The sequence below is a fragment of the Leptonychotes weddellii genome, unplaced genomic scaffold, assembly GCF_054177405.1.
Source record: "Leptonychotes weddellii isolate Sample4059 unplaced genomic scaffold, ASM5417740v2 HiC_scaffold_2660, whole genome shotgun sequence".
Classification (NCBI taxonomy): domain Eukaryota; kingdom Metazoa; phylum Chordata; class Mammalia; order Carnivora; family Phocidae; genus Leptonychotes; species Leptonychotes weddellii.
Genome location: NW_027858706.1, coordinates 133 through 13253, shown reverse-complemented (window position 1 = coordinate 13253; position 13121 = coordinate 133). Strand labels below are relative to the sequence as shown.

Here is a 13121-nt window from a genome sequence, read left to right as displayed (position 1 = left end):
GCAAAGAGTGAGAGTTTGACTTCTTCTTTGCCAATTTGGATGCCTTTGATTTCTTTTTGTTGTCTGATTGCTGTGGCTAGGACTTCCAATACTATGTTGAATAGCAGTGGTGATAGTGGACATCCCTGCCGCGTTCCTGACCTTAGGGGGAAAGCTCTCAGTTTTTCCCCATTGAGAATGATATTCGCTGTAGGTTTTTTGTCATATTTTTAAAACAGTATTTATGAGTTGGTTTTGTTTTGCTTTCTTCTCTAATCATATAACTTCTATATTTACAAAAGCCAACACAGGTTAATTTCCACTTCTCAAATTGTTACTAATTGTTAATCACCATTGGCATTTTAGTATGAGTTCTTCCATTCATTCTGTAGTCTATGCAAATTCTACATTTGTAATCATATTGTACTTACAGTTTTTTGCTTAAAATTATACCGCCATCTTCTTTTGCCATATTGTTAGTTTTTTCTTCTTCTCCTGATAATAATCTTTACGCATTTTTTTTTAAAGATTTTATTTATTTATTTGAGACAGAGAGAATGAGAGAGAGAGAGAGCACATGAGAGGGGGGAGGGTCAGAGGGAGAAGCAGACTCCCTGCCGAGCAGAGAGCCCGATGCGGGACTCGATCCTGGTACTCCAGGATCATGACCTGAGCCGAAGGCAGTCGCTTAACCAACTGAGCCACCCAGGCGCCCCCTGATAATAATCTTTATTGTTTCCAAACTTACGCTGTTTTGAGCAACACTAGATTCCATGAAGCTCAGTTTTCTATTTTAATTTAGAATAATTTCCTCAGTATAGATTCCCCAAAATTAAATCAGAATCAAAAGATACAAAATTTCAAGGGTCTTATTATTGACAAATAGTTTTCTACAAAGCTATGTGCATTTACTTTGCTACATGCAATATAGGAGATTTGTCAGATTAGAGATGTTTTACAAAGTCAAAGTTTGGGAGGAATAAAAAGGATATCAGACTATAACTCCCTCTTGTGGTACAAAAGTATTAGTTCACACACACGTAACACACACAAATCAGTCTTACCTGAGAAAGCAATCTAGTATCTCGTTTCAATTTCTCTGCTTCAGGAAAACACCCCTCTAATAAATAAAGTTCTTCAAGTTCTTCATTTCTCCTTTCCAGATCCTGTTACGTGGAGATAAATACATTGGCTAGCTCTTTAATTTTACCTTTATGCTTCACAAGTAGCCTCTAAACTTTACTGACAAAATACTTTCAAAATGAACACTAAATAAAGTTAGTTTGAATGTAACTGCTACTTCCAAAAGGTTTCATCTGAAACTGTGGTTTGTGAATGATCTGCAGACTCCTAGTGGGTCCCCAAGACTCTTTAGGGATCTGTGAGGTCAAATCTGTCTACATAATAATACTAAAACAGTATTTGCCTTTTTTGCTGTGTATACATTTGCACTAATGGCACAAAATGGTATAAAATTCCTGGTGCCTCAGCACAAATCAAGTCACAAGCTGTACTAGGGGGCACATTCTTTGGGGGAGAGGGGTGGGAAACAGCCAGTTTCACATAAGAATGATGTGATGAAGTGAAAATTATTAATTTTATTAAATGTCAACTCATCAGTGTATGTCTTTTGATTATTCTGTGTGATAAAATGGGAAGTATACATAAAGCACTTCTGCTGCATATCAAAGGACAAGACTGTCTTGAGAAATACTTGTGCAATTATTAGAGTATCTTGGCAGAACCTCTCAAAAATGAATGAATTGAGCATGTCAATTCCAGGGAACAACTAAAAGTATTTGTTACCAATGATAAAATTCAAGTTTTCAAATAAAAATTCAAATTTTAAAGGGGTACCAGGGTGGTTCAGTCGGTTGAGCATCCGACTCTTGGTTTCAGCTCAGGTAATGATTTCAGGTCATGGGATCAGGCCCTATATCGTGGGGCTCTGTGCTCAGTGGGGAGCCTGCTTGAGATTCTCTCTCTCCCTCCCGCTCTGCCCTTCCCCCCTGCTCTCTCTCTCTCTCAAATAAATGAATCTTTAAGGAAAAAAATTCAAATTTTAGGAAAACTTACATCTATGCTGTGAGCTTGACATTTTTTCCTTAAAAACCTTTCTGATTTGATTGGAGATGAAATTAGTGCATGTGATTTTTGATAATGAACAATAAAAATGTGTCAGTATTTGGAAGGAAATAATTCAGTAAACCAAATTTTTCCAAGCAACGAATGCATGATATTGCTGAATCATACATGGATACAAGATCTACTTAAAGAGTAAGATAAATCAATGTTTTAGTGTAACAGAGCATGAAAAGCTCATTGATATGATTTCAGATTCCATATTGAGAAACTATGATTTATTGAGTTTTGGTATAGTATCAAAAAGAATATTCACAGTTATCTGAAAGGCTATTACAATATTCCTTTTTCCAACTATGAATCTTCGTGAGGCCAGATTTTCTTCATATACTTCAATCAAAACAACACACTGAAACAGACAAAATACTGAAGTAGATATGAGAATCCAGCTGTCTTTTGTTAAGTCTGACATCAAAGAGATTTTAAAAATATAAACAATGCCACTTATTTCCCTAATTTAAAAAATATATAATGTGTGGTTATGGATGTAACTATCGTATTATAACAATCATTTCACAATATATACAAATATTGAATCACTATGTTGTACACCTGAAACTAATATATTATATGTCAATTATAAATCAATAATATATATTATATATGTAATTCTATGTATAGTTGTTTTCTTTCTTTAAATGTTAATATATTTTATTTTTACTAATGTTTATTTTTAACAATATTTAATATCTATTAATATAATGCATCTTAAAATTTCTCAGTTTGAATTTCTAATATGGTAAATATTGATAGATATAATCCACATAAACAAATCTCCTTGGGGGTCTTCAATTTTTAATACTTAAGAGGTTTCTCCTCAGATCAAAATATTTCAGAACTACTGATCTGAAAAATTCTGGTGAAAAGCTTTGCACAGTGGCAGTATCGTAGCCAATGAGGTGTATCCGAGGCGCGATTATTGCTAATTGAAAAATTCTGGTGAAAAAGAGAAGTAAAGCTAAAACAGGAGAGGGCGCCTGGGTGGCTCAGTCGGTTAAATGTCTGCCTTCGGCTCAGGTCATGATCCCGGGGTCCTGGGATCGAGCCCAGCATCAGGCTCCTTGCTCTGCAGGGAGCCTGCTTCTCCCTCTCCTCCCCACTTGTGCTCTCTCTATCTCTGTTTCTCTCTCTCTCAAATAAATAAATAAACTCTAAAAAGAAAAAATTAAAAAAAAAACCTGAAACAGGAGAGGTAGAATTTGAGTTTGGGGGGGTGAGGGAGGGGCATCCCTGTTTATCTATAAAACAGATTGAGAAAAATAACAATGCTTACAAGCAAGGGCTCCGAAGCAAAGCTATTTATGTCTAAATCCTGGCTCTGCTGCTTACTTTCCCTATTCCTCAATTTCCTTATCTGTGAAATGTGGGTAATAATTTCACTAACTTTCTGGTAGGATTAAATGAGTTAAACCAGTTTATAAAGGCCTAAACATTAGTGGTAGGTATGGGGGAGAGTGACGTTACATGGCCAAACATATCTGACAGCCACATAGTGTGTCTTCATTAATAACATTACTAGGGGCGTCTGGGTGGTTCAGTTGGTTAAGCATCTGCCTTCAGCTCAGGTCATGATCCCAGGGTCCTGGGATTGAGTCCTGCATTTAGGTCCTTGCTCAGCGGGGAGCCTGCTTCTCCCTCTGCCCGCCGCTCCCCCTGCTTGTGTGCACGAGCTCTCTCTCTGTCTCTGACAAATAAACAAAATCTTTTAAAAAAATATTACTAATGTTTATATACTTTTGCTTCAAGTTGATGCCATTTTTCTTTCTCAATCCGTTGTATTTCAAGCCTTTCCATTTCTTCTTTTTCATATTTCACACGAGCCTCCTCTAAAGAACCAAAAAAATTTTTTTTCTCAGTGATTAAATCAATCTGTTTTTAAGCCCTTAAAATTGCTTAAAGTATTTTCAAGATGTAAGGGTGGTGGAATATTTTATAGAAGTCACAACCATATCATGTGGTAGAAATAAGACGAATGCTAGACTTCTTTCAAAAAACAACATGACTCAAACTTTCTGGCCAAGAAAATAGGACTATAATGATATTTCTCTTGCCCAAAAAGTTTATAGAAATCCAATAATGATTTAACCAATAAAAAGTGACAGATCTATCATGGGTAATTAAGGAGAGGTAAAGTCTTCAGAAGATTTCCGTAAGTTTGTGACATCTACATCATCAGAAGCAACTACCCTAATCTTCTCTTGCTTTCACTATTAAAAACAGAATATGAAATATATGTTGAAGAATGAGTTTAATCCAATATAATAAAACTTGCCCCAAGATCTAGATCCTGATAATGTATTCTTATCATGAGCCACCTAAGAAGGATTTATAATGATTACACATAAAAAAATCAACATGGAACCAGAGGACAGACTTTTAAAACCTGAATTTGAATCACACATGTTCTTAATGCTAAAAGCTACAACCACTTGAAATAGTCAGATTTTTAAAATCACTTTTTGGTATTTTAAATAACTGATATTTTTATTAATTTTTAACTGACTTTTTTTTTTTTTTACAAATGAAAATCCTCTTTAAATTTGGCAAATAAATATTATTAAACTATAAGAACTTAGGCTGCTCTGTACATTTCTTGCTAGTGTCTACTTCCTATATTTAGTGAATTTGAGTTTCAGAATTCTTACTGTACAATAAGCACCAATGCCTCTGATCTCATCAGTAAATACAAACACTTCAAGGTAGGGTTGCCAGAGTTAGCAAATAAAAATACAGAGTGCTTAGTTGAACCTGAATTTCAGATAAAAGAACTGCCTTTTTTAAAAAATTTAAATATGTTCCATATTGCATGAGGCAAATTATCCCAAATTATCCATTGTTTATCTGAAATTCAAATTTAACTGGGCATTCTGTATTTTACCTGGCAACTCCACTTCTGAAAGTGATGGGTGTGTACTAACAGAACTTTCTGGGTACCCTTTAAACAGCAGACATTTATTATAAAACAGATGAAATTTGAAAAATTGAAGAATTTTGAAAATTCTTTTAAATGAATGTAGAAATACCAACCTACTGTTATATTTCTTGCATATGAAAATAGTAACACTGTGTATTTTGTACCTTCCTCTTTCTGCCGTCTTTCCTCCTCCTCTTGTAGCTGCTTTAATCGTTCAGCTTTGGTGATTTTCCTCTTCCTCCTGCCAGACTTAAATGTCACAACATAAAAAAAGGCTATTAATATGCACCCAAATTACTTTAAAACACGTATCCCTCAAATAGTAATTATGAAAAACACTTATGCTTCCATGAATCTAGTCTTTCATTCGTTCAAATAAGACTATTATGAACAAAGCCTCGACCCAATGTATTGAGGACAAAGCATGGAAACAAGTAAGAAAAATAAGCATATAAGTTATTTAAAGGCAAGAGTGACAGTGCCAATTTAATTACTATACAATTAATACTATGCAATTAATATGCAATTTACATAATTTTCTCATTCCCAGTTTCCGCATCTTTAAAATGGTGCTAAATAAGACCTCATTTGGGGGCGCCTGGGTGGCTCAGTCAGTTGAGTGTCCACTCTTGATTTACGGTCAGGTCATGATCTCAGAGCTGTGAGTCGAGCCCCGTGTCGGGTTCTGCGCTCAGCACAGAATCTGCTTCAAATTATCTCTCTCTCTCAATCTCTGCCCCTCCCCCCACTCATGCATCCTCTCTGTCTCGCAAATAAATAAAATCTTTAAAAAAAGACCTCATTTTATTGTTGTAAGGATTAAAATAAAATATATATACAATATATATAAAATATATGTAAAAATAGTTTTAATACTACTATATGTCTATAATGATTAAAAATACTTTATAGAGCAGGTAGGATTTAAGTTTGTGCCCAAAAGATTTTAACATTCAGATATGTGGGGAAGGTATCTCAGGAAGAGGGAAATGCAGGCAATAAGATATGGAGACGGGATGGCACTGGAAAGGCCAAGAAGTTCATGGGCCCTGGGAGATTCCAAGAAAAGGTTATAGAAATGAAAATGGAAGAAAAGGCTGGAGCCTATGCTATAGAGGTTGGACATTATTCTAAAAAAGTGGAAACCCCCTAAAAGTTTTTGAGAAGGGCTGTGGCTATTAAGAATTTAATTTTGAAAACTAACTTTGTATTAGAAAAAAAAGATTATGAAGAGGTTACCATTTGGGTGACTATTAAGAGTAGTTACTAAAACTAAAGTCATAACAATGCAATAAACACAGGAGAATGGATCCAATAAATATTATATAAGCTAACTTATTTGATAATGATAAAAATTGGAGCAAGGAGAAGAATGAGTTAGAGAAGAGTCAAAAAGAAAAACTGTAGTCCAGAACAAGTAAATTTGGATGAAACATTGTTGAAAGGAGTTAAATATAATTAATATGAGTGTGAGTAGAGCATCCAGGCAATGTTTGCTGGCACTGAACCTGAAGAACTGAGGTTTAGCAAAGAGATCAGGGCTATGGAATACAAATTTGAGAACTATCTTGGTGATAACGACCTCCTCTCCATTTTCCCGGGGAAGGATAGAAAGAAAAGAGCACTATCTCAATTTAGCAATCAGTAGAGTGGTTACTCCTTGGAATATACAGACTTTTGGATGACCATCTTCTCCTTTTGGCTCACCTACTGCAGAATGCTCCATTGGAATCTCTAATCCATTAGCCCTACCATTTCTTCATTGATCATTAATCCCCCCATTCCTCCACTTCTTTACCCAGGTTAGGTTTCACAACTCATCACCATAGTCACTAACTTATATATTTCCACTTCCCCCATTTTCCTGTCCCTCAGAGAAGCTCAGCTGGCAAATTCCTAGATGTAGTTCAACTCAACTCTCCATCTATTCTGCACTAGCAATAGGAGCAGCTGAACCTTGCCAGAGAAAAATACATGAGCTCAAATTTATGAGCATAAATTTTAAATAGACTTTGTGCCATCCAGTATTCCTACCACTGCTTCATTCTCCTCACTCTTCAAACCTCCAAAATCCTCTCCTCTTATTCTTAGCTGTTGACTTTCTCTCTCATACCACTGGAAACTCTGAGAATAATTTCAGTTACACACCCAAATCTTTGAACCTATCTACATATCTTGGTCTGCCTTCCCTCCCTTTATGTTGTATGATTTATATCCCTTCTGCTATTTAAGGCTGCACCTGCCACTTTTACACTGGATCCCATCTTTTACTGCCTATTTAATAAGACTTGGCTCCTGTAATTAATACCTCTAGTTATTCATAAATTCCTCCCTCCCTATATTTCACATCCCTTTCCATTTTTTGCTCTAATTCCATTACCTTTTATATCAGACCGCCTAAAAAGACTTGCCCACTGCTTCTACTTTCCCATTTTCTGCATGACCCACTCTAATTGGGCTTTCATTTCATTTTTATTGCTACATTAAAACCTCTCCTGTCAAGGAATCTTACGATGGCCAGACAGTCTGATTCATTTTTCAGTACAAATAAATGTGTTAATACACATCCTCATGACAAGCTACCTCACGTTTTATAATGAGCCAGGTATGAATTGACTCTATTTCCTCACATGCTGTTTTAAAAAGATGCAATTTTAATGTTCTGATCTTAACACAATTTACATTTTAGGGTCAACACTGAATGTTCCATAGAAACCAGGACTCAAATTTTAGGCAACCAAAGCCTGTTTGTGAATACAGATCTTCCTTGAGATGGGGTTACATCTCGGTCAACCCATTTTAGGTTGAAACTATGGTAAGTAAAAAATGCATTTAATATACCTAGCCTACCAAACATCATAGTTTAGCCTACCCTACCTTAAAAGTGCTTAGAATACTTACGTTGGCCTACAACTGGACAAAATCATCTAACACAAAGTCTATTTTATAATAAAGTCTTGAATATCTCATGTCCTATACTGAATATTGTACTGAAAGTGAAAAACAGAATGGTTGTATGGGTACAGAATGGTTATAAGTGTTTTGGTTGTTTAAGCCTGTGATCAGGTGGCTGGCTGAGCTGGGTGGCTCACTGCTGCCACCCAGCGTCTTGGGAGAGTATTGTACCACATATCACTAGCACAGGAAAAGACCAAAATCCAAAATTTGAAGAATGGTTTCTACTGAATATGTATCACTTTTATGCCATCATAAAGCTGAAAAATCACAAGTAGAACCATTGTAATTTGGGGACTGTATGTATAGTGTTCTAAAATTAAAATAGGATTTAAAGTACAGATATGAACAATAAGTCCCCCCGTTGCCCATTCTTTACAGTTCTATGCTGGGAAGTACTTGGGCACCATTCTTAATCTATTCAAATAAAGTCAATTCAAAGAAAAGTATTCTAAGTCCTGTAAAATCTCTTCACAGTTGTATTACTAAAAGAATCCAAATGTCAAAATTTCATTAATAATGCCGTTTTCTTTACTGGAAGAACAGTCATAGTTATTAGCTGGAGACAACTGGAATCATCTATGTATTCATTAACCTATAAGGCAATTTTCCCCTACAATCTAATTCATGTCTTCTGCTATTCCATGTATTCTATGAAGTACAGTGGTTTCTGAAAAAAAAAAAAAACTGCTGTAAATGCAGTGATAGGTCTTCTAACAGTGTAACTTTTCTGTAGTCTTGTACAATTTTCCTTGCTTTTGCAACGAATAATACTAGTTTAAGTTATATCAAGTTTCACAAGCATCTTTAGTGAAAACATTAAGCTTATTTACATTTTTGGTGATACCCTTAAATCTTTCTTCATTAAAAAATTAATATTATAAATTACATTGTGAGAGGGTTTTTTGCATCTTCACTGCACCATAATCTCACAGGTAACTCACTAAAAATTATTACCAGTTCCACAACTCCAGGCTACAACATATAAGAAATTCACACTATCGTAATACCTCTGCTGCCATATTTCACCACAAAGAACAAAAGACAAAAAGTCCCTTGGTACCTTCATTAGAGAAAGCTTTGCTAACATCAATATTTGAATTTTCCCTTAGTTTCATAGCCTAGGCCCTGGGGCAATGAACCACTAAGATTTAGATCCACTTTGGTTTTGTAAAGCAAGAGAGTAATTGTGAAAAGGGAGGATTTCATGACAGATTTTTCCCAGTAAAGGCGAAATATGGAAGTTGATGATCTGGAAATTGATTTCCATAAAACTATCTGTGTCCTGGCATCCTTAGAAAATCTTTGTGTATCTCTGAGAGTACTTTTTACTTGTAGGTTTATTTTGGTAAAAAGACTTCTGATCCAGACTGCTGCAATAGCTTTGTAACTGGTCCTCCTGATTCTACTCTTACTTCCCTACAATGAATTTTCCACTCACCTTTTAAAAATGTAAATCAGACCGGGCGCCTGGGTGGCTCAGTTGGTTAAGCGACTGCCTTCGGCTCAGGTCATGATCCTGGAGTCCCAGGATTGAGTCCCACATCGGGCTCCCTGCTCAGTAGGGAGTCTGCTTCTCCCTCTGACCCTCCTCCCTCTCATGCTCGCTCTCATTCTCTCTCTCGCAAATAAATAAAAAATCTTAAAAAAAAAAATGTAAATCAGACCATATCACTCTTCTGCTTACAACTTTCCTAGGCTACCAATCACACTCAGAATAAAACCCAAACATTTCACCATGGCCTACTTGGCCATTATTGCAATAACTGTTTTTTTCTTTCTAGAATCTCATCCCCCAGGTAATTACTGACTAACTCCCTTGCTTCATCTAGGTCTCTACTCAAACTTTACTTCCTTAATCACCCTATATGAAATAGCATCACCACTATTCCCTACCCCACATTTCTCACTGACCCCTTTCTTGGTTTTCTGCATTTTCAAAGCTATCTGAAATTATATACGTCACCTCACCTCCCCCAGATAGAATGTAAGCTTTATAAAATGACACCACCATCTCAAAGAGATATCTGCACCTCCATGTGTACTGCAAGACATGGAAACAAACTGTCCATCCATAGAAGAATGGATAAATATAAGTGGAATATTATTCAGCCATAAAAAGAAGAAAATCTTGCTATTTGTGACAACATAGATGAACCTTGAGGGCATTATGCTAAGTGAAATAAGTCAGAGACAAACACTATATGATCTTACTTACATGTGATATCTAAAAAAGCTGAACTCATAGAAACAGAATAAATTGGTGATTTTCAGGGGCTAGGGCATGGGTGAAATGGGCAGATATTTGTCAAAGAGCATAAACTTCCAGTTACAAGATGAGTAAGTTCTGAAGATCTACTGTACAGCGTGCTGACTACAGTTAACAATACTGTATTGTATATTTGAAAGTTGCTTAGTCAATCTTAAATGTTTTCACCACACACAAACACACACACACACACACATACACACACATATATAATGGTAATTATGTGAGATGACAGATGTGTAATTAACTTTAGTTTTGTAATCACTTCATAATATATAAGTACATCAAATTGTTACATTGTAGACCTTAAACTTATAGAATGTTATATATCAATTATATCTCAATAAAGCGGGATAAAAAAAGAATGTAAGTTTCATGAGATCAGAGACTCTGTCTTGTTACTGTTCTCTTAATGTCTAGAACACTGCTAAATCGATGAAATAAGTATTCGTCCATACAGATGCAAGGCCTTATATACAAAGATCTTCATTCTTACCTTGTTTGTGATAGCAAAAAAGAGGGACAACATAAAAATCATAGTACATACTTTCAATGAAATATGATGCAGCTGTGAAAAGAAGTGACACTATCTCATTGTGCTGAAACAAAAAGGTCCAAAGACACCTATTCTATCCAATCTATGATGCCATCAGATGTAAGATGTACCTTTAAATTATTACTACAAAAAAAGGGAATGCCCAAGATGGGAGTCTAATAGGAGATGCCTAAATAAAGCTGGATATATGAGTAATGAGAAATGAACCCACAACACAGAAAGATACAGCAAGAAAACTTGCAGATCTTAATCCTGAAAAGGAATAGAAAGAAGAAAAAAAATCCTGAAAATTTAAACCACAAGCCAGTTCACATGGATTTGTAGCCTGACTGATACCATTAGCATGGTCCAAAAACTCTCAGAGCATTTAAAGTAGTATTAGGTATGAGTAAGCCCACGTGACTGACAGAAGCAAACATCCTCTCTAGAAGAAATGGATGTCAATCCAGGACTATGATGATTTTAAGATGATACTGACTATAAGACATATCTCAATTTTAGTAATGTTAAAATGTAAAAAGATGAGTATCCTAGGATAATGAAATACAATATCATTAAATGATAAATAGAAGGTGCAGAATGCTCCCAACTGTGGGGAGAAAAGGGATTGTGTGTGTACTCTTTAACGCTTAGACAATTTATGAAAAGATATGCAGTAGTTCTTCCAGTCTTGAGTAAGAGGAAATTTTCCATTTTTATGCTATTTTAATTTTATACCATGTGCATTTATTACTTTTCCCTTAAAAAAAAAATCTGTGACAAATCACAAAGAATAAAATATATCTTTCAATGCTTTCCTAACTATACTATAAATTCCCTTACAGACTCAATCCCCAAACCACAATCTTTAAGAATGGAATAAATAAAAAGTGAGTGATTTATTCCTTATGTTTGGTTTCAAATTTCATACGCTTCCTATCACCATTCTCTAAGGGATTCAACACTCTGAACAAAATAGTCCAGAAGTATTTATTTAGCATCCATGCATATACAGTTAAGCACAGAAGTCACTTAGAACAATGAGTTTTCACACTGAAAACAATGTCTCTAAGATTTCACAATCTAAAACCAAAAATGAGAATCCACACAAACCAATAAACTATTACAGACCCACATACAAATAATTGTAGTCCTCCAGAATACTTCCATGAGAATGTTTCCAGAACCTTCATAAATTTTGTTCAGTTATACCCACAGTCCTTAAAATAGTTTCAGGTTGGTAGTGGGTCCAAATGACTGAGAGAAGCAAACACAGAAGGCACTCAAAAGCATCTCTTGAAGAAATGTTTAACTGTATAAATATTGAATACACATTTAAATAAGCATTTCCTTTAAATGGTCAAGGGCCCAGGTGTTTTTGAATGTTGGCAGGGTAAATGGGTTTCACATATTCATTAGACAAATATTGATTGAATTTCTATCATGGGCCAGGCATTGCGCTAAATGCTATGAATATAAAAACTAATATGACATGCTCCTGAACTTAACTCACAATTATTATTACAATAAAATGATATAAAGGTTATAACTGAGGTATGTACAAATGAATGTGCTATGAGAACACAGCATAACTGATTGTGGAAGAAAGAATAGTAGAAAATTTTACAGAGAAGTGACCTTATGAAATATGCCTTAAAGCCAGCATTCCAAACCCAAATCCCTATTGGGATCAGGCAGGTAAATAAAGTAGGGAGTTTGGTCATAGTCAAGACCATGGCAAACTGAAGAGTTTATGCATTTCTAAAAGGGGTGGCTGCTACTCAGTCTAGCCAGCTGCTGCCTTACAGGACTATAGGCCCAATGTTATCAGGTTTCCAATTTTTCAGAATAGATGGAAATCACATTTTTGTATGAAAATAATTTGGCAACAAATTAAAAAAACTTTTCTGGTCAAACAAAATATGGTTAGGGACTAAATCTGGCTTGCCGGTCAAGAAATTATAATTTCTGCTTTAAAGTAGAAATCTATTAAGTGAAGAAGAGAATAAGGCATTCTAGACATCCTTTATTAAATTCAAATTTCTACAAAGTATAAAAGAAAATCAAGTATGCATTACTATGCAATCCATCTAAAGACATTTTACCTTGGGGGGTCCGCTTTTAAGGTTTTGTAACTAAATTTTTATGTTTATCTGGAATAAAGAAAAGGGGTTCCTAATCTAACATTTTCTAGAGCACAACTAATAAAAAACCTCAAACCTAGGTATAAGGAAAAACTAAAGACTGTGAAACTAGAAGAATCTTTTTATGTCAAATTTGAAGTATGTCCTGTTTTGTAAAGGATTGCCCATGATTTAAATAGCAGT

General features: G+C 35.2%; 1 long non-coding RNA gene and 1 pseudogene across 1 annotated transcript; one reads left to right on the top strand and one right to left on the bottom strand.

Annotated features, from left to right (window-relative positions):
• Nucleotides 1-6: 6 nt before the first annotated feature.
• LOC145718966 (uncharacterized) lies at nucleotides 7-12730 on the bottom strand. The gene is made up of 4 exons (XR_014142122.1): nucleotides 12011-12730; nucleotides 5200-5284; nucleotides 3856-3947; nucleotides 7-1145 (listed from the first exon to the last, which is right to left on the bottom strand). It is a non-coding gene; the product is annotated as an uncharacterized LOC145718966 (long non-coding RNA).
• Nucleotides 2987-3068, top strand: LOC115942524 (U4 spliceosomal RNA; annotated as a pseudogene).
• Nucleotides 12731-13121: the final 391 nt, after the last annotated feature.